At 40.2% G+C, this 22,358-nt stretch overlaps 1 protein-coding gene and 1 long non-coding RNA gene across 2 annotated transcripts in view; one reads left to right on the plus strand and one right to left on the minus strand.

Moving 5' to 3' along the window:
• LOC308644168 overlaps window positions 1–14,525 on the minus strand; it is a 52,887-nt gene extending 38,362 nt beyond the window's left edge. Inside the window, exons 1-2 of the long non-coding RNA XR_014020913.1 lie at window positions 14,448–14,525; window positions 3,017–3,100 (exon numbers count right to left, since the gene is read on the minus strand). This is a non-coding gene — a long non-coding RNA (uncharacterized lncRNA). The remainder of the gene's footprint in view (window positions 1–3,016; window positions 3,101–14,447) is intronic.
• The window catches only part of MEGF10 (multiple EGF like domains 10), a 176,184-nt gene continuing 167,760 nt past the window's right edge, over window positions 13,935–22,358 (plus strand). The window contains exon 1 of the mRNA XM_081284962.1: window positions 13,935–14,626. The gene's annotated coding sequence lies outside the window, so the exon portion shown is untranslated. The remainder of the gene's footprint in view (window positions 14,627–22,358) is intronic.

Below are 22,358 nucleotides of genomic sequence, written 5' to 3' on the forward strand. Positions count from 1 at the left end.
TGTGTCTTGGCATTGGTCTACTGTGATTTTGTGTGCTCGGTGTCCTGTATGCATCTTCAATTTGTATATCTGTTTCCTTTTTTATTTCTGGAAAGTTTTCTGTAATTATTTCATTCAGCAGGTTACTCATTCCCTTGGTTTGAATCTCTGTACCTTCTTCTATCCCGATGACTCGTAAGTTTGTTTTTTTTTATGTTATCCCATAACTCTTGGATGTTTTTCTCGTGATTTTTTACCAGCCTTTCTGAGTTGGCTAGACTCTTTTCAAGATGATATATTTTGTCTTCATTATCTGACGTTCTGGCTTCTACTTGCTCCACTCTGTTAGTGATACTCTCAATTGAGTTTTTAATTTGGTTTATCGTTTCCTTCATTTCTAGAATTATTGTTTGATTATTTTTTATAATCTCTATCTCCTGATAATGATGCTTAACTTCTTCTTTTATCTGTTTATGTAATTCATTCTCAATGTGTTCTTTCGCTGCTTGAATTTGCTGTCTCGTATCCTCTTTAAGGTTCCATTCCATCTGTCTAAGGTATTCCTTGAGTTCTTTATATGACCATTTTTCTGATGACTCTAGGTCCTCCTGAATATTTAGGCTTTCCTGCATTGTTTGTACTCCTTTTCTTCCTTGCTTTTTGAAGCTGCTCATGTTACTTCTTGTTCTGTTTGACTGCTGAGTTACTGTTTTACTCCTATAAATTTATTAGATGCTTGGGAAGAAAGGTATTAGAAGGGAAGGGAAGAAGTCACTAAAAAGAATGAGAGTAAGCAGGTAGAATTCAAGGAAGGGGGGATAAGATAATTGAAAAGAAGTGAAAAGACAAAAGAAAAAAATAGGAAATAAAAAAAGAAAAAAAGAATTTTTTTAAAAAAATAATAAAAAAAATTAAAATTAAAATTAGAAGAAAAAAAATTTAAAAAAAAACAACAAGAAAGAAAAATGAAAATGAAATAAAAACCCAAATCAAAAAAAAAAAAGAGAAAATAAAAAAAGAAAAAACCTAATAAATGCAGTCTTAGAGTTTGATTAACTTCTCTTCCAGTAGGTGGTGCTGTGCCCACCAGGCCAAGTTTCTCCTGTCAATACGCGGGAACCAATCACTGTGCAGCAGCTCCTCCCAGACTGGGCAAGTCTCCAATCCTGAGTGCCTAGGGCCTCCTCTTGTGTCTAGTCACTTCCCACTTTTTCTCTAGCCAGGCCCCTCTCACGGGTGCCGCTCACCACAATAGTGGCTACACGCCAGGTCTGCTGCTCCCGGGAGCCCTGTTTTCATGAATGACTGGGCACACTCTTCCAGTTTGCCATTCCCTCAGACCCTAAGTTTGTAGAGCTTGGGGCTGAGAATCCTCAGCGAATTTTACTTGCCCTCCGGTAGCCACGCGCCTGGTAGCTGGTGCAAGAGACCTCAGCTGTCAGCAGTGGTGGGAGCGGTAGTTCCACGCCGCGGGTCCCGCGCCACCTCTGATTCCCTCGGTCTGGCTATCGTGCTCACGGGAGAGCTGGCAGGGGCCCTTACGGGAGAGCTGGGAGGGGCCCTAAAGGTTTCCCCGATGTGTGGAGAGGGAGGGCTAGGGAATTACACACCTGTAGCCGCAGGTTTCAATGAAGTTATCTCCTCCACCGCAGTCTGATGACATCAGTTCTCTGCCATGGTGGTATCTCTTGCAAATGGCGACAGTTCGTTTCCCTTTGCCGGGCGACCAATGCAACGGGTGGGTCCGTACTGTCTCTCCCAAGCCCCGTTTCAAACCTGTGGCCACTACCTATGAAGGCTCGGTAGGCATTTACCTCCGTAGGATGAGAAGGGCTGACCAGTTGTTTCAGCTGGATGGATTAGTGCTGAGTCAAGCTGTTTGTCTGCGGGAAGCAGGCGAACGGGAGCTTGAATTCAGCCGATCCGGGCTCAGTGTGTGTTCTGAGAGGCCCAGACTGTTAGCCCCAGATCCTCGTCAGCTCAGCATTGCCTAGTGATCCTGAGCAAACAGATTTAGGTTGTTTACGACTCCCTATGGCTGCACAGCTGAAGAGGTTAGAGACTTGATATCTCTGCGCCCGCCGCCATGTTGGAATCCCCTCAAATAAGCAATTTAAAAACAGTCATTGAGATTATCTTCTAGTATTTTTATGGGTTATTTATCTTCTATTATTTTTATGGGTTATTTCTTTTACCACTTAAATTTTTTATCTACCTATTTGTTTCTTTTACCACTTAAATTTTTTATCTACCTATTTGTAATATGTGAGATAAAGATTACTTTATTTTATATAGTTAGATGATAGTGAATGTTTTGTTTCCTTCTTTAAGTTCATTTGCATTTTTCCCTCTAGAAAGAGCCCTTGATTTTCATTTAGATACTCACATCTCTCTTGTTTTCTGGTTATATTTTTTTGGGTGGTACAGAAATGAAATTATAAGATTGATTTTCTTTAATTTATCTTGAGCCAAGAAATAACTGGAGCAGAATCCATAGTTCTTATTGGTAGCTTAATAGGAAATTTAAAGAATGAGAGTCTGCTGAGACATGAAGAGACAGCCGTTTGCTGGCCACTTCATCCTGGTAAATAGTTAGGATGAAGCTTGGGAGTATTCAGCATGGGATAACATGTTACCATGCGATGAAAGGTAAAGTTGTATATTATTGCCTTACATCAAAAAAGTGGAGTCTCTATATCAGTTTCCCAAGAATGGCGTTTCAGTCGAGGTTTACACTAGAACAAGAAAAATGAGGATTTAATATGAGGCCTTAGGTGCTTAGGTGATCAAGGGTAGAAAGAGAGTGCATCAAGGGTCTACCACTAGCTTCTAGGTGCACCTCTGTTTCCCAGGGTCTGGAACATGAGGAGCTCCTACTTATCTCATGGGATTTGCTCCAGGATTGGTGGAATGGCTGGAGAAGTCATTGAAGTCATGGCAGAAACTCAACATCTGGAAGGCTGGTGCTGTGCCTTCTGCTGTGCCCAGAGAAAGAAGAAAAATATTTCTTTCTCCTTCAAATAGCATGTGAGTTTACCTGTAAGATGCAGCATAACAATGTATCCAGGACTGTGCTGGCTGGAGCATCAGAGAAAGAAAATACTTCTTGGGCTTGCTGCCTCTGAAACGTAAAGGAGAGAGAATTGATGAAGCGGAATGGGGGTCAATGGACAAATCCAATAGAAAAGGTGAAGAACTTTCCTATGATATTCAAATGTTCATTTTAAAAATTCAAGGGGCTGATACTTGAAACATTGAGAATAGAGTCTGTTTGTTACAGGAAAATATATTTGTAAGAAAATTGAGGATGAAAGTAATTTGAAGTTGTTAATCAGGTTTGTCATGGAGAACTGATTTCACCCACCGTTTGAGAATTAACTCGCTCTGACATCCTCTGATCTTGCAGAGCTTCCCCACTGATAGGTCAACCAGCCTGAGGGCTGCCAGGGGCTGCAGAGCAGGGCTGGGTGACCAGAGATGCCTTGCCCAGGGCTCCAATTCCTTGTTCACCCCAGCATGCAATATAAACATGACTATCCTTTTCTTACTGTGTTATGGGAAGGGCTGCAAAACACTGAATTTTAGTAAAATAGTCTGTCATTTTAATGCGAATGATATTCCAAGGCGTGAAGGCTCTTAAGCAAATTATGTGTGAGTTCTGTAAGAAGAGATTTTTCCAGGGCACTCGCTCTTTGCCTTTGTGTACATGTTGTAGCCATAGAAGGCTGTAAATCACAAGATATAATATTAATATTCCAGAGGATAATGTTAGGTAAATAACAGAGCAGGCTGATACAAATTCCCTGGTTTCCAGAAAAGTTAAAGCCTTGATTAATTAATTCTTTGTCTGCAGCTCCTCCTCCTTTTCTTTGCTTTAATAGCAGGAATGAGATAATGATTATAATCTGAGAGATAAACCTGCCTCTCCTGAGAGCTGTATTTTGGGCAACTCTGTGGTTTGGGCAGATGTATTAAGTGAATTAAATAAATTCATTTTCAGAAGACTCTGATCTTAAAAATAATTTCCTACTTAAAAAAGATAATTTCCAAGTGGAAAATAAAAATCCTCCACTGAGCTGTAAAACTTTCATTTAAAATATGTTCGTTATATTTGAGAATTACTATGCACCAGGACATCTCTCAGTGCTTGAGATGGATCAGTAAACAAAACAGATAAAGAACAAAATAGATAAAGATCCTTTCCCTTGTGAAGCTTATGTTCTAGTGGGGATAAGACAGATACCAAACAATACTTATCATGAATAGGTAAGTTATATAGGATATTATAAGGTGAAAAGGGTTACAAAAAGAAAAAAGAAAAACTAGAGTGTGGAAAAGGAGATCAGCTGTGTGGGGGAAGCCAGGGTAGGCAGCCATACTGAAAGGAAGTCTCACAAAATAAAAGAAGACATTCAGGAGGTCAGAGAGCAAACCACACCATCCAGGCAGAGAACAGCAAGGGCTCTCTAATGTGGAAACCAGTTGACTGTATCTGAAGAAAAGTCAGGAGACCAAAGTCCCTAGAGCATAGAGCAACAGACGACTAGCAGGAGGTGAAATTGAGAGGTATGGGGATAGGGTGGTGGATACCAAGGCACGTTCAGGAGCAAGGCACTCATTTCCCTAGCTGTAAAGGTTTATTGGCTGTGATAACTTCCAGCTGCATTGTACCAGGAATCCCCTCAGCAGCAGAGAATTTCCTCCCCATGGTTATACTCTTACTCTGAGGGCAGCTTGCATTCCTTCACTCTTCCATGAATGAGGTAAAACTTGGGTACCTTTGCCTCAACTCAAGCCCACTTAGAAGAACCCATGGTTAACTGGTGTTATGGTTAGGATGTGAGGTGTCCCCCAAAAGCTCACATGTAAGACAATGAAAGAAGGTTTGGAGGAGAAATCATTGGGTTATAATCTTAACCTTATCAGTGAATTAATCCCTGATGGGATTAACTGAGTGATAACTGGAGGCAGGTGGGGTGTGGCTAGAGGAAGTGGTTCATTGGGGTCCTGGATTTGGGGTATATATTTGTATCTAGCAAGTGGAAATCTCTCTCTCTGCTTCCTTGATCACCACGTGAGCCACTTGCCTCTGCCACACTCTTCCACCATGATTTCCTGCCTCACCTTGAGCCCTGAGGAATGGAGCTTGCTCTCTATGGATTGAGACCTCTGAAACCACAAGCCCCCAAATAAACTTTTTCTCCTTTAAAATCATTCTGGTCAGGTCCTTCCATCATAGCAGTGATAAAGCTGACTAAAACAACTGGATTACAGTCCCTTCTTCCTTCTGCCCAGCTCTGTTTTCTTTACCCACTTAGAGATGCTGCTCCTTCCATTCTGTTGTAAACTCCCTCCAAAGAGACTTTCAACCCTCTCCTCCACTGTGGAAACTTTACAGACATAGCATCTGTATAGTCAACCAACCCAGAAGCATTGAGTATGTAATACATGGACAGTACAATTGATCTGATGCAGGGAAATGCTATGTACAAATCATTTAATTGAATCAAACCTACTTTCTCCAATTAGTCAATATCAAATGATCTGATCAATCTGCTTTTCTTTTCTACTCTATTTTTTTTTCAGAATGAAAACAGTACTAACTTATTTGTGTTTAAGTTAATGTATATGTAGGTAAAAGTACATGTTAATTTTTATGTAGTACTAAACAATTTCTGCCTTTTTCTTTCACAGTTGACAAAATTATTGTAATAATTTGGAACAAATGAATATTAATTTTAATAAAAATATAATATTTTTTCATAAATATTTTTTGAGAAAATTATTTTCTGATTCAGGAAGGGAGTCAATGTAAATCTTAACAAATACACCCTTAAGCTTTTACTTGTTCCAAGTAACTCTGCATGACGATTCAGATGTGCCTACCCACTCTCAACGGCACTGATGCCTTCATTCTTCAGAGGTCAAATTCCACACATGATGCCAAGACACACTCATCTCATGATGGTGGTTCACTTGATGTGTGAAAGTCCAATTTTTGCCAGGTTTTTGCTCACTCACTTGTTTTGCTTTCCTAACAGCACTTCTCAACTGTTCTTCATCAAGCGGCATGCTCATCATCCATCTCCCTGAGCTGGATGTCTCCCCTCAGCTGCTACCTCAGTTGTACTACCTTTTGAGTTTGAGAAGTGATCACCTTATGAGCATTCAGTTTGTGCACTGGGTGCAGATTCCTAGCAGACAGGGAAATGAGGCTGCAATCCAGACATGATTTCCCCCCTTAACCCTGATGATGGCCTGTAACCACTGTAAGAAGGGAAGACTTGCTAATTTGGCTAATAGAGACATGTATTATCCCTATTTGGGACAAAATAGCAACTCTGCTTATGAAACTTGATGAGAAGAAGAGCCTTCCTTATAGAAAAGAAAGAACAAAGGACAAATACTTGCTTCTCGCAACTGGGCCTTGGGCATGTGACTGAGGCTCAGTCAAGTGCATTTACCATGGACTTTGAATTAGGATCTTGGACAATGGAGAATTCTTTCTGGCAGCTCAATGGAGGCAACAACCCTCTGTTCCTCAGAGTTGGTGTCCAGGGCTAGAGGTGTTGATGCTGACAAGTCCAGTATCTGGCATTTGGTGATGGAACAAGGATTACTCAGACCAGTTCCATTGAGTGATTTTAGCTCTAGATGCAGAGCCTCCCTCTGTCCCTGAGCACCTTCCCAATCTAGTTGTCAAGCCTTTTGTGTTTTATATTGAGCTCCAGTGGCATCCCAATAAATTATTATTATTATTATTGCCAAAATGACTCAAAGCCACTTTCTTGTGCTGTATAGCTAGTTTCTTGAAGAGTCTGAACTCAGTGGGATGCTGGCATGAAGTCCTTTATTTTATTTCCCTACATTGTCTTCAGGTGTGCTTTAATGTAGAGTTTTATGTCCCTTCACATCATCTTGGGAAGCTCCTGCAGCATTCTAGACACTTTTAGACTTTAATGAGTCAAGGCTTTGACCAATGTTGCAAATGGCCCTACAGGGGGAACTGGGTGTACTTTGCTTCTCTCCTTCTCTGTTTCTTTCTCTTTCTTCCTCTCTTGGGTCCATCTTTCTGTCTCTAAACACAGTGTTGAGGTCCTGGAGAGAGAGATGAGGGAAGAGATTGACACCTCCTGCTTGACCACTGCAGCTGTATGTCACAATCGTGCCTGTGGCATATGTCTAGACACTGTCAAAGGGCAGCACATGGGTGGAGATCCTGTTGGGGCCCAGTTGTACAGGCCTGTAATGTGGGCCACACTGCAGGCTGAGTTCTGCATTCTGCCCTGTCAGCTCCTGCTTTTCTACTACCAGCAACCTTTTAGACAGGGCAATGAGATTGCTTAAATCTGGATCCCTCCAGGGATGTCCATGTGGCCCTAAGAACATTAAGCTCTTGCCTCTCCTTGGGAGAGGCACAGAAAAGAACAGAAGCTTCCAATTGTTGTCTCTTTCCAATTCCTTTCCTTTTCAAATGTGGAGAGAGATTGGCCTGCTTTATGCACTAAATAGAAAGCTCACAAGGGGTGAAGGTGCCAGCTTTCAACTCTTGCTAGCACTCTTCATCTCTGATTGTTTCTCTTGCTTCTTCTCCATCCGTACCCTTTACAGGGAGGAAAGAAATTTTGCCCTTGTCTCTCATATTGGGAAGGGATAAGTGGCCAGTTGGGCAATGAGTTCCCATGACTGAAATTCTGACAACTCTGCTAGAACTCTTTAGTTGTTTTTTTTTTTTTTTTTTCCCCTATGAGAGTAAAATAATAGGATTGGGTCTTTGTGGGGGACAGGTGGCTGTGGTTGCTGGTGCTCTTAGAGCTGGTTTTCTGATGCCTTTTATTAAGTCCTGCAAGGTTTGGATCCACTCATTAGAATAGGGTCACTGACCCCACCTTGGCTCTGACATAGTAGCCACTGGAAAACACCACTCACCACCCTGTTACACTGGTCGGAACAGCCCTGACTGACTCCCAGTGCTGCTTCCAGTGTAGTTCACTGATGGCTGAGCATGCATCGCCTCTTCTCACTGGCAGTCTGACTTATTTTTGGCATATTTCATCTCACTTTCCTGGGCTCCTGGAGGAATCATCTCTTGGTATCTGCCCCGCTATGGAAGTTTGAAGGGCCAAATTCTTCCTATTTTCCCAAGGACAGCCAGGAAGGAATGTGAAATATAAGTTCAGCCAAGTGGATGCTTTCTCCTGTGACTCTGATCTTGATCTTGAGAGCATGATGTGAAGACCAAGAAAAGAAATGGTTCAAGTTCATTAATCTTTGAGGGGGCAGCCTGCCCAGGCTGGTCTACTCTGAGACTATGGACCGTGGATTTGATTCCTCCATTCCAGTCTTCTAGAGGGGTTCTTGCTCACTTTCAACTTTGCTTGAAATTCCATTTCTCTGGAATCCCTCAAAAACTTTCCGCAGTTTTGTTTTTATTAGGCTAGTCACAGGTGACCTTTGTTACTTGAAAACAGGGACCCGGACACAGAAAGCATTCATATCGCAGATTAAAGAGGGTGAGGCCACAGAATTTTTTTTTTTTTCTGATACGTATGTCATTGTCACCATCACCCTCAATCATCTTCTGTGGACTTTGTTTCATATACACAAGAGTCCTCATTAGATAGAATGCTTATATTTATTTAGTCCAAATTGTAATAGATTTTTAAATTGTGTCAAGTGTTGCAATTAAAAGATGTCAAAAAGATATCCTTCTTTTGACCTCTATCATTTTTGTTCTTGGTATATGACACCACTCTACAGGAAAGCTAGTTTTACAAGAACATCCCAGACAGGCATGCTGTCAATCCCAGAGCTGCCCTAAACATGGTGTTACACCAGGAAATACGACAGCAATGCTTTTACAATTCTGCCAGTGCAAATGCTTTTCAAAGTCATAAAAGTAATTTATCATTTATATAAATTTACATAGTGTAGAATTTTGCTGCCCAAGGTGCTGTCCCAGAAAGAGAGGCATCCACCTAGGAGTTTGATAACTGCAAGCCCCATCCCAGATTGTGAATCAGAATCTCATGTTTAATAAACTTCCTAACGAATTAATGTGCACATTAACTGTCAAGAAGCACTGGTACAGAAACCATCAGTGTACATTGTGAATAGTAAGTGTTGTTTCATGAAACTTGCTGTAATCATATACATATGAAGAAATGAATTTGGTCACGATGATAGATATACTTCTCACTGTGGATCACATTTAAAAAATTAAAAAAGAAAACACTGAACTAGGGGAATGAACAACTGCATATGGATCCCTTTGTTGCCTGCCCTTCTTCATAAGACTACCAGGATTCTCTTCTATCTGTGGAGATGTGCTACATAAAGGAGAAAGAAAATTACCCACAGTTTCTGTTAGAGGGTCAAGTGCCACAAATATTATTTCCTTATCCTTTGCACTCTCCTCCCTTTTTAAATCCATTACCTTTAAAAGAGAGTGGTTTTTTTCACTGTTTGTTTTTTGAGGTACTGGGGATTGAAAGAGTACTTTACCACTGAGATACAGCCCCAAGAGAGCAATCTTTTAAAAAAGCTGGACAAACATCAGCCTGGAGAAGTGAGTGTAAAGAAAATCTACAAGAGGAAGGAGGGGGCCCTCCCGGGCCAAGAACTCCACTTTTCCACTTCTCCCCATCTGTGATTAGAGATATGACCTATGCCAGTCTTGCCTGCGTTTGTGTTGTGAGGAGAGATGAAACTGCATTTACCCAAGAGCTCCTAAGTCTCCTAAAGATTCTGTCTAAGAAAAATCAAACTATACTGAGCATATCTTCAAATTCCACGGGGAAAAATAAATAGACATAGCACACCAGTGAACTCTAAAGAAACATGGTGGGTAATCAGAAGACCAGAACAGATCAAGGTAGTTCTGAGAGAGGTGAAGTGGTGGAGAGAGCCTAAGCTTTGAAATCAGCTGGGGTCAGCCCTGCCTCTGCCTCTTACTAGCTTTGTGATCAGGAGTAAGTTAATTGATCTCTCTGAATCTTTTATTTCTTACCTGTGAAAAAGAAATAAGGATACATACCTCTGGTCATTATTAGGATTGAATGAAGTAAAAAAAAGTTAATCATCTGCCATATTTATAAGCTTACATTCTGCAATGGCCTCTCCTATTTTTATTTATTTATATTTTAAAATTTGATTTGCTAAAATTTTATTCAGGATTTTTGTGTCTATATTCAGGAAGAACATTTGTTTGTATTTTTGTTCTTTACCTGGTTGGAGGTTCATCCATTTTTTTCCCACCTATTCAAAGGACCAGTCTTTAGTTTCAAATAAGGGTATAATGCACATTGACCTAGCAGACTTTAATACAATTAATACAATTCAAGGCAGGTTTACCAATTAATTCAATTGACCAACACACAAAAAAGAGAGAAATAATAAAATAGTTTCAATTGATGCAGAAAAACATTTGACAAAATTAGAAAGTTATTTATGGTAAAATAAGCAACTTTTAATGAAGTACGAATAGAAAGGAACTTTCTTAGTCAATAAAGGGGATTTATGAAACATACAACATACTAATGATAAGAGACTGCTTTTGACCTAAGATGAATAACAATGCTAAGATATTAACTATTACCAGTTTATGAAACACGATACTGATTATCCTACCCACTGCAATAAGGCTAGGAAATAAGTATAACTGGCTGGGCATGGTGGAGCACACCTGTTTTCTCAGCTACTCAGGAGGCTGAGGCAGGAAGATTGCAAGTAAATTGGAGTAATTTAGTGAGATATTGTCTTAAAATAAATTTTAAAAAGGGGGTGGGAATATAGCTTAGTGGTAGAATGCTCACCTAGCATACATGAGGCCCTGTTTCTAACCCCAACACTTCAGGAAATTATTTTATAAAAGGTAAAACTGTATTTATTTACATGTGGAAAATCCTAAAGATTCCTTGAAAGCTACTAGAACTAAGTAAATTTAGCCAAGTTGCAAAGTATAACCACTATATTAAAAATCCATGTTATTTCTCTATACTAACATTGCACAATTGGAAACTAAAATTAAAAAAATAATTCCATTTACAATAGCATCAAATATAAAAATGGGATAACATTTACGTATGTGCAAAATTGCTATGCTAAAATCTATAAAATATTTCGAGGTAAGTTAATATATAAATTAGTTGGAGGTACATAACATGTTCATAGATTGGAGAATTCAATATCATTCACATGTCATTGCTCCTAAATTGGTCAGTAGAAAAAAAAAGGTGAGCAAACTAACAGAAGGAAAAAAAATTGTCAATTGATCCAAAGCACTCTCAATTTCAAAAGTGAGTTTTTAAAACATTGACAAATTAATTCTGAAATCATATGGAAGAGATAAGCCAGATCAAAGCAACAAAACAAAGTAGAAGGGCTAAACAAATTTTGGGAAAAAGAGGAGCAAAGTCGGAAAACTTATTTTTATCAAAGTTGGAGTTTTATTATAAAGTTGTAATAATCAAGTCAGTAGGGTATTGGTAAAAGAGTAAAAATATAGATCAAATGAAAGAAATAGTGAGACTAAAAATAAACACACTCACATATGGTCAATTGATTTTCACTAAAAGTAGCAAAGTCATTCAATAGGAAAAAGTTAATTTATAAACAAATAGTGCTGAAACAACTGCATATGCATGTTAACAATAATGAACCTCAGTCTTTACCTCATACTATGCACAAAAATTGACTTATTTTAGTTCATGACCTTGCAGTAAGCAAAGATTATTCAGATTATATAACAAGTACAACCACAAAACAGAGAAATTAATAAATTGGATTTTATCAAAATGCAAAACGACAGCTTGAAAGATACCTTTAAGAAAGATACCTTATAAGAAATATGTATATATATGTATGTGTGTGTGTGTGTGTATGACAAAGGCCTAGTATTTAAAATATATAAAGAACTCCTTTAACCCAATAACAAGAATACAAATGACTCAATTAAAGATCGAGCAAAAATTTGGACACTTTACCAAAGAACAAATGTCACAAAAGCACATGAAATAAATTTTTTAAAAAAATTTAATGGTAGTAAACATTTTTGATGCTCTCTACTATTACTATTAAGGAAATGCAAATTTAAACTACAATGAGATACCTTTACATAGCCAAAAGAATGACTAAATAAAAAGAGCAAATACCAAGTTTTTGCAGAGGATAACTCTCATGCATTGCTGATGGGAATGTAAATTGATACTACCATTTAGGAAATTTGTTCAACAGTCTATTCTACAGTTAAACACACACTTGTGTATGAACTATTAATTCCACTCCTATGAGAGAAGAGAAACCACAACATATGTCCACAAAGAACATGTATAAGAATGTTCCTAGCAGCTTTATTCATAATGCCCCTATAGTGGAAACAACCTCAATGTCCATCAACGTTTGGTAAATGGGCAAATGGTGTTGTACTCCTGGAGTACAACTCAGCAATAAAAATGATCAAAAAATTGGATACAAGCAAAACAACAGGATAAATTTCAAAAACATGCTGAATGAAGGAATATGCATTATATTATTTTATTCACATGAAATTCTAGAAAAGATAAATCTGTAGTTATAAAAATAACTCAGTGGACCTAGAGTGGTATGAGGTGGAGGATTGACTTCAAAGAGCATCTTAGGGGAAATGTAATTGTCCATTATCTTGATTGGGGTAGTGGTCACAGGTGTGAACATTGTTGGAAACTCATCAGACTGTGCACTTCATATGAGAATATATGGAATGTACATTAATTTTGTTCCAATAAAGCCAATTAAAACATCCAAAGGAAAGCAGAGAACAAATTTTATAAAGCAAAAGCAGGATGACTTTGGATAATAAGTGGTATAAACTACTTATTGATATCCTTGATATGGATCAATCAGCTCTAGGTTGATCTCTCTTTGACTTTTCTGATCAACTTTCAGGTTTCTGGCAGGGAAGGCATGAGGGGCTAGTTTAGGTGAGGTGCCCACTTCTGAGCAGGGCAAAACCTAACCATCCTAAACGACCTTCCCACTGTACTGTGTGGCAGATGTGGTAACCCAAAGACAAACGTAGGTACTGTTACTGTTACCAGAGAACCGGCAATGACGTCTCCTAAACCAACCAACTACCTCACCCGCAGAAACGGTCTTCCCCAGTGTGTTTCCAGGGGAGAGCCAGGAGGATACGGATAGGTTTCAAACATGTTCATTTTTGTTCACACGATGAATATGCTCATTCATACTTTATATGCGTTCATTCAAACGTAAATCGGAGTCCAGACTATTTGCCAGGAGTGGTTACTGACTAGGGACACATATGCACTTGAGATCTTGAGAGAGAGAGAGAGAGAGAGAGAGAGAGAGAGAGAGAGAGAGAGAGAGAGAGAGAGCGCTCACATTAACGTGAAGAAAAGAAGCCTGGTAGGAGAGGATTATTTGGTGTGACTATGGGGCCCAAGCCAGTCTTTTTTTTTTTTTTGGAGGGTGTGTGTGTATAATTAGCATAAGAAATAATAAGGAAGAACTTTCTAGCAGTTAGAGAGGCTGGTATCTTTCTGGGTCGTCTAGAGTTGGGGAAATTCTTCAGTCTGGAAGCTAAAGGTGGACAGTCTGAGAAGCAGATTCCCGTCCAATCCACTGAGTAAATAAAGCGTGTGCACGGTGTGAACATTCCATCACTGGTCTCCCGGGGCCTCCTCGCCAAGTCGGCAGAGGGAGCCATTCCCCAAGAAATCACCGTGCGAGGCCTCGCAGAGGGCCTGGGGGGATTTTCTTGCGCGTCCCAGGAGTTTTCTTCCCCGCCCGCCTCTGTAAAGCGGGCTCTCTCATCCTCCGCCCTCCATCCCCACCTCCCTGACCTACGTTCACAACCACTTTGCTGCTGCATAGCGCACGGTGGCACCGCGTGGCCACCTACCCCTTCTCATTCTCTTACTTGCCCTCCCTCCCTTGACACTAGTGGGGACGCGCCGTCCACTCCAGTTGGCCGCTCGGGGGCTGGCCCGGTCCCCCAAATCCTTAGAGAGTGTATAGAACACCTCCCGTGGACTTCGACAAGGGGTTCGCACTGAAAGTGGGTCAGGACGAAGACCAGAACCACACTCTGCCACCACTTCGTTCAACCCCTGCGGCGACCCCAAAGGTTTGCCAACTTCGTGACCCGGCCATTGGCGGGGTCACCCCAAGAGGTGGAAGCTTCTCTGAGAGGGGAGAACTGCGACCCGGGTGAAGGAGTCCCGCCAGAAGGATTCTGTCTATTGCAATAGGGACCGAGAGCGGCGCCAAACGACACCCCCTCAGCGGCCACTGCCCCGGCGGCAGCAGCTGCAGCAGCGGCAACTGCGCGCATCCCGGCCCCAGCTCGGGTTACTCCCCTCCTCCTCCTCCAGCATCTCGGGCCAGACAGGGAAGACCTTGTTCAAGTTTGTCGCGAGTACTTTCTCCGGTGCGAAAAACACAGTGTCTGGAAACACTTTGCGACCTACCTCTTTCCCGCGCCTCCCACCTCTGCGCCTAAGCGAAGACTCCCAAGCATTGCTTTCTTCTGGGACACTGCTCGGAGGTTAACTGCGCGGTTTGGAACAGATTTTGTATCTTGGCTGGCGTTGAGCGAAGGCCGTGGGGGAAAAGGTTGCGCTGAGAATCTCAAGATCTTGGGACTTGGGTAAGAGTTAGGCAAACTCAACTGTAGAGGCCATTGGACTTGGCCGGACTCTGGGAGCCTTCTTAAGGGCACAGGGCACCTATCCCTCAGCCAGGATACTCTAGTACGATTTGAAGTGGGGTGAATTGGGCGCAGTCTGGGGTTGTTTATGTGTGTCTCAGCAGTTTGTTGTTATGGTTTGTTGTTATGGGAAAGTGTAGGGAATTCTTAAGAGTATTTTTTTTCCCCCCCTGGGAAGACATCTCCAGTATGCATTTTATTTTGCATAATTTCTGCCTTTATATTGCCTAGCCTGTATTGGTTTCATGTTGACCCGTGACATAGCTGGATGAAGGGAGACTGGGGAGGTGGGGTTGGAATCCTGGAATGAAAAGCTGTTTCAACTGGGCCCTTCTCTTTAGATCTGCTTCATTTCTCTGGGATCTTGACTTGTTTTCTAAACTTTTCTTTCTTTAGTACTTGATATTCAGGTTGTGCAGTTAACTCATCAGGCTTGCAGGATGCTCCCCATTCCTGCATTCTCAGTGTTCTTTAGGGGTGTCAGGCTGGATGGCTTGTACCAGGGGGTCCTAGTCAGAACGCTCAGCTCCTCAGGGAGTGCTGGAAGGACAGTTCTTCAAGCCATAGTTACTTATTTTGAAAACATTTATCCTGTGTTGGTCTTTTTATTTTAAATTCCTTATTTGCTGCATCTTTTGAAAGTGTCTTCACATGAAGACTCACATTCTTAAGGGGAGGAGTCCAAGTTTGGCATTTTATTAGCTCAAATTAGTCATTATTTCTATTCATAGGCAGTGATGATCATTCTGGGTCAAGGCAGATAACAACAGTCCTTCTTGGTTCTTCTTGCCTTATTTTGTTGATTCCTGGCTCTCACTTTGTGTATAGTCTTTCCAAATAAAACATGTTTCATTCCTATGGATGAAAAGACTAGGGCCAAATTTCATTATCCAGAAATGCCATCTTCCTGACGTTGAGTGCTACAAGGGGTCAGCTTGCAGGCAGCTTTTTGTTTCCCACAGAGGGGTTGGAGAGTTTGGTTGGTAAACTCTGGGGACCAGGTCACCTGGGTTCAACACTCCACTCAGCTACTTTCCAATTGTGTGCTTTTGTGTTACTTAACCTCTCCATCCACATCAAAATAATAATAGCAGTGCTTACACTAGACGGTTGTTGCAGGGATTAAATGAGTTAATGTACACAAAGTCCTGACAAGCCTGACTCCTAGTAGGCAAGTGCTAGTTATTATTTTAGTATAGAGCTAGTGCTAGCTATGGGTGTATTGCTATTATGTAACTTTTATGAGCTATCAGTAAGTGTTAGTTATTATTTCTATTTGGATGGGCTTTAAAGACTGCTCCTCTGTGAGGTTCACTACCACCAATGATAATGGACACCAAAGGGTGCTTGGAACCCATGAGGAGATGGGAAATCTACACTCAGTTCACCTCCTGGACTCTTCCTTAGAAACGCTTTGCATTACTATACTTCCTTTAACCTATTTTTTAGAGGTCATTCATTCACTCAATAAATATTTATTAAGCATCTATTATATTCCAAGCACTGTTCTGGATTTTGTATTATTTAAGTTCTTTGGTTTGATTTTAAAAATGGATGCACATAAGTATTTGCCTTATGACTACCTCCATCTCATTTCAACTATGTTAGGGCTTCCTTCATGCGATGCTAGCACTCTTTAAATTAAATCCTAGATACTTCTAAACTATGATGATTTGAAAAGCTTTTGCTTTTATTTATTTGTTGGTAGTGGGGGTTGAACTCAGGAGCACTTTATCACTGAGCTAAGTCACCAGCCCTTTTTAATTTGAGGCAGGGTCTCACTAAGTTTCCAAGGCTGACCTTGAACTTTTGATCCTCCTACCTCTATCCTCCAAGACACCAATTTTACAGGTGTAGGCCACAGTGCCTAGTTCAATAGCTTTTAAAATGCATGTGGAAGTAATATTGTTGAGGAACTGAATAAAATATTCAGTATGACTATAAGCATGTTGCTTCTCCATTTAGACACTGGTTTCCTCATGTATAAACTTGTGTTGGGTGTTGGGGAAAGAGCTGGCTAATCTTCAGTGTTCCTTCTTACTCTGAAATCTTTACTTGGTTGCCTTACCTCATTGGTAGCTATTTTTGACCCCTCCCCCATTTTTCTTTAAACATCTGTTTTAGGTACATACATTATGAAACTTCTATCTTGGCACATTAATCATCATGAGTAATGACAGAGGTGATTAATAAAAAGTGGAAAGCATTTAGCTCTGCTTGTAATTCATCAGCTATGTTCAGACATTGATTTGTATCAGAAACATGGGGATGAGGTGTTGTTAAAAATATTGGATTGAGATATGAGAAATTGCCAATATTTGATAATTTTTGAGATAAAAAATGAGATTTCATGTGGTTCAGCCTAATATAAATCCTAGCCCCCTCCAACTTGCTTCAGATGCAGTGAGTCTTGGGTGAGGTGTGAAAAATCTATGATTTTACAAGTTCCCCAGGTGGTTCTAATGCAAAGTCAAGCCTCAAGCTCTTTCAGCAGCCATGGATCTGCCTTCTTCAAGATGGTCTGCTTTGTCCAGAAGTGTATTTCTAAAATACAAATCCGATCACATTATGGCCTCCTTTAAAAATCATTGGTAGCTCTCTGGATTATGAACATCAGTGTCACCCAGGTGCTTGCTGAAAATACTGATTCCAGGGCTTCATCCCAGATGCAAGGGCCAGAAATCAGTGTTTTGAGCCCATCTACAGGTGAATCTGGTAGAATCACGTTTGGAGAAACACTGGCTTATAGCATAAGGCTCACCCTCTCTATTGTGGTACATGAGACCCCCTTTGCACTCTCTTCTAAGGGTTGTTTCTCTACAACCCTCTCCAGCCCCCCGGCCCCCACAGATCTTGATCTTGTGAGTTTTCCAAATATATTGTGCTCTTTCACTCCTCTATGACCTATGTGTGCTGTTCTCTCTGCTGGAAATGTCTTTGTTCCTCTTTTCTGACCAACAACCTACTACTCATGTAGCCTTCAAGATACAGTTTAAATCAGACTTTCCCTCTGATCTTTTCCTCACTTTCTCACATTAACCCAGGGGTATCTCATGAGTCCTGTTCCTCTTTGTGGATAACTTTTACATAGCAATCTATCACCTTATTATCTGAATGTTTATCCCTGAAAGATTGGTGAATTCCTTGTTCTTATTGAAAGCCCTTGTCCAAGTGGCTGGCACATGGTAGTTATATAAAAAATGTCCAGAGAGTGTGGGAGAAGAACGAATAAATGAATGATAGTTTATATTTTCTTAGCATACAAATTGTTTGGGACAGTCACCATGTACCTATGAAGTGTTGTGGAGAAGGCAGTAGAGAATTTGCAGTTTGGCCAGACATAATCTACAAATTCAATAGTCCGGAGTGGAAAAAAATACAAGATAGACTGTTTCAGGTGGACATATGAAACACCAAATCCCAGTGAATTAATGTTACATGTTCGATGTTGTGACAGGCACTATGATAAAAGAGCTCCCTTTATATTTTTGGTTGCAAATGACAGTGTCAGGGAACTGGGAATGCAAGTGCCAATGCCAATAAAAATAACTAACTTTGCCTCATGCTTTTCAGTTTATAAAAATAAATCTTATCTTGCATGTATTTGTGAATTTGATCAGAAACATGGTGACTGGTTTGACCCTGTCTTTCCTACTTTCCTGAAAGGATGCATTCCTGAAAGTAGGTCCAAAGATTGTGCACAGCCTGTGTGTTATAAGGGATGATGACCCTAGACAGCCAAATATATTGCAAAATCTCTAATTACCCTTGCCACTGAGACACAGAATTTAGTGTATATACTACTTTCTTTAAAATTTCTATAATTTTGGTTATTCCCTCCTAATTTAAAAAAGGTTGAACTGTTCAAGTTCAATAAAGGTCTGATTTGGGTCAAAGATTTGCCATTTTTGGAGGGTCGGGTACCAGGGATTGAACTCGGGCACTTGATCACTGAGCCACATCCTCTGCCCTATTATGTATTTTTTTTTCTTTTTTAATTTAGAGAAAGGTTCTCACTGAGTTGCTTAGCTCCTTGCTAAATTGCTGAGGCTGGCTTTGAAGGATTTGCCATTTTTGATATGTGTAATAACTTTCATCTTTGTCTCACTTAAATTTATTAGAAAAATACTTCTCATAATTACTCTCAGGATTTTAACTTCCCTATTCCCCATTTTTTTTTTGTAATAATGAAAATATGCTGAAACAGTTGAATAAGTGAGTGGACAATTCCCAGGGTAAAGACAAAGATGATCATGCTATAAAAACTGAACTGTTAGCTGATGGGCAGCTGTACCTTAAAATAAATAAGAGGAAATGTCCCATTACAGGCTGGTTATGAGTATCTGTGACACAGGGTGCGGAAGTAGCAGCATCAATAGTCAGAATCCAGACTATTTAACCTAACACAGCCATCTTAAGGACTGCCTGTACTCAGGTTCTCAATGGTGTGTGTATTGTAGTTTTAAAAATGAGCTTAGTTTTAAGAATTAACGTTAGATTCATTGAGTTCTGCCGACTTGTCTTCTTTTTAAATTGTTTCCAAAATTGAACTTTAGTGTTAGTTCATATCATTTTCTTCCAGGACGTTTGCATGATTTTTTAACTGGTTTCCTAATTCACTCTTCCCTCCCTCCTTTCCCTTCCCCCTTCCCCCCTCTCCTTCTCCCCTTCCTTCCTTCCTTCCTTGTATCTGAATTTCCCCAAGTTTTATATTTATCTCTTATCTCTCTTTTCTTCACCTTTTAAATTAGCTTAAAAGGTGATCATTTCATGTGATCATTCTTTCTCTCTTTAAACATAGTTATTGTAGTGGATTAATTCAGGGGACTTAATAAAAGGATTTCTCACACTATGAGGAAAACAGTAAGATCCAAACCAGTGTTAACCTTCCCTTGTAGGGCTTCATTTGCAGAACTATAATAAGTTGCCATGTTTGATGCTGCATACTCTGTACCATTAGCCACCCTGAAAGTGTGAATGTGATAATATATCCTGTTATTATCACCGTTTATTTCTATCAATTTCCTCTCTGTTTTCATTTCTAGTAATTTATTCTCCTAGATAAAGAAACTATGTGAAGCATTTTAACCACCTCAGTTTCCTGCCCACAGGGTAATAAATTGTACCCCTCCCTACTTCTAAGACAGAGAAAATGGAATTTCAGTATGGAAAGCCTCGTTTTTATGGGTACTTTGCAGGATAGTAACATCTGTTAAAAACATCTTACCATTGGGAGTGAGGAGGCCCCATTGTAGGGACCCACCAAGTGCCTTGACATTTACATCATGTCTTATGCAGATGAGCTGTACACATTTGGCTGGTTCTCAAGCATGGCCATAGCTGGTAGTTCCTGTAGTGGACCTTTTAAATACTTTCTGGTAAAGACTCATTTTTTGTTTTTTTAAAAATAATGTTTTTGGTGTTAGAGATGAACCCAGGCACTCCTGTATGCTAACCATGTACTCTACCACTGAGTTGTACCCGCAACCCCTTACAAAAAATTTTTGATGGCAAATTGAAAACCAAAATACAAGGGCTGGGGTTGTGGCTCAGTGGTAGAGTGCTCACCTAGCATGCATGAGGTACTAGGTTCGATCCTCAGAACCACATAAATGTCTACCTAAAACTAAAAAATAAATATTAAAAAAAAAAACCAAAATACACAAATTTAACTTGTTTCTTAGGGAATGAAATAGAACTATGAAATCTTTGTCCTAGTCCTTTAATTAAAACAAAAAATTTAAGTACCCATCCTATTGATATCTTGAGGTGTGCCTTCTCAAATTTTGGATGACAAGATGTGACTTTGGTTTTTTAAGAAATTAATTGGTTTGAGGGTTGTGTTTTTCCTTCTCCATCAGATATTTATTAGGTATACAGGGCCCAGGTGTAAATACTATGTGTAACTACCAAAAAAAAAAAAAAATACACCTGACCAGATAAGGCTAGTTGCATTAGGGGTCAGTTGGGCAGTTTTGAGAGTTGCTCTGAAGTTCATTCCAGGGAGATGGCTCTGTGTGCTCGTCAGAGATTTCCTGGCAGTGTGAGAGAGAGGATTTCAATGTATAGCGCATCTTAAGCAGGGGAATGGACTCAGCCAACATATGTGGGTAGAAATTTGCAAGACAACTTCAAATAACAGTAACTAAACCATTACACAGGAGTGCTGGGTTAACAGTTGAGAATTGTTTTATGAAAATTATTTATGGATTCATACAAGCGGATTCTTCCCCTACCCATAGCACTAAATGTATAAAGATACTCTTCAGGTTATACTGCCATTATTTATTTTATAAACCAGAGATGGTTTGGGACACCTTATTGAGATTCAAGTAAAAATTGGCTAAAGGTTCACCACCCCATTCCATGAGAGAGAGTGTGAAATGGGAAACTGTTTTTCCTTTCAATCACTATGGGAATTCTATAAATCATTATAGGGATGGAGACAGAGCTCATGTTTTTTCTAGTGTCATTAGGATCTGAATTTATATTTGTTGTTATGAAGTTTAAAGATTATTTTGCCACATGACTATACTGTCTCTTTTATCATGAAGTCTTCCACTCCACCATGAACATCACTCTGATTCCTTCACTTCATAAAATGCCACCAAGCATGTGGCTTGGGAGTTTACTTTTAAGGTTTGTAATTGTGGGAAAAGTTCATATTTTAAAACTTAGAATATTAAGCATTTTTAAAAGTTCATTCTGCCATTGGAACTTTCTCAGTGTCCTTTCTTCTCTGTAGATCTCAGCCTATACCAGGTTGCTCCAGCGCCCTCCCTCTACTCTCTTCATTCCTTCTCCTCTCTTGATCATTGATGACCCGCCTTCCATACTCCTATTGTCTTCTGAATAGCCATTAGCATTTAAAAATTGTCCCTGTCTACTTTTCCATATTTCCCTGGTGCCCTTGTCTTTTTTTTACCTCTCTTCTTCCTAGTTTTTTTTTTCTTTTGCCTCTCACACTAATATTTGGTAACTGTGATATAATGTACTGAGGTACAAAGCCCTTTCACTATCCTCCTTACCCCTGGTTTGTCACTTAAACAGATGTGCAACATAAGACCATTAGTGAGGTTAGAAATGCTAGAGGTACCTGTTCAGTCCAAGTTCTCAAACTTCCGAGGCATGAGAATCACCTACAAATACTGGTGTCTCTCTAGGTTTTGATTCAGTAGGTACAAATGGAGTGGGAGCAGGGATGTGTATTTTTAACCAGGTTAACTGATGCAGATGGTCCATGATTGCACCAGAATCCTGGTCAGGGTTATAGTACCCCACCCCATTTGAAAGGTATGCTTTTCTCCAGCCCCCATATTTTCCCCAAATTTTAGTGACTTGGCCAGAGGGGATCACAGAGAATAGCTGGTCTGTGAAAACCCGTGCCTCTCTTCCTTACTTGGAGGGACAATGGCTGTAACACAACGCTTTTCATGTGACAGCCAGAGAAAGGGACCCATTGTTCGGGGGTTGGCTGATGCTCCACTCTGCTCTGTCCAGCCGTACGGCCTTCCAACTGAGCTTGGTAGCCCCAAGGAAACAGACACACTTGATTCAGAGAGACAAAGAAAGGAGGTCAAGGCCTTCCTCAGTTAAACTACTTCAGCAATGTGTCAGAGGTAGGATTTGGGAAGGGGAAAAGTAACTCTGTAGAAGCTTCATTAATCTGCTG

Source organism: Spermophilus citellus (assembly GCF_964194105.1).
Source record: "Spermophilus citellus genome assembly, chromosome: 1".
Lineage (NCBI taxonomy): Eukaryota > Metazoa > Chordata > Mammalia > Rodentia > Sciuridae > Spermophilus > Spermophilus citellus.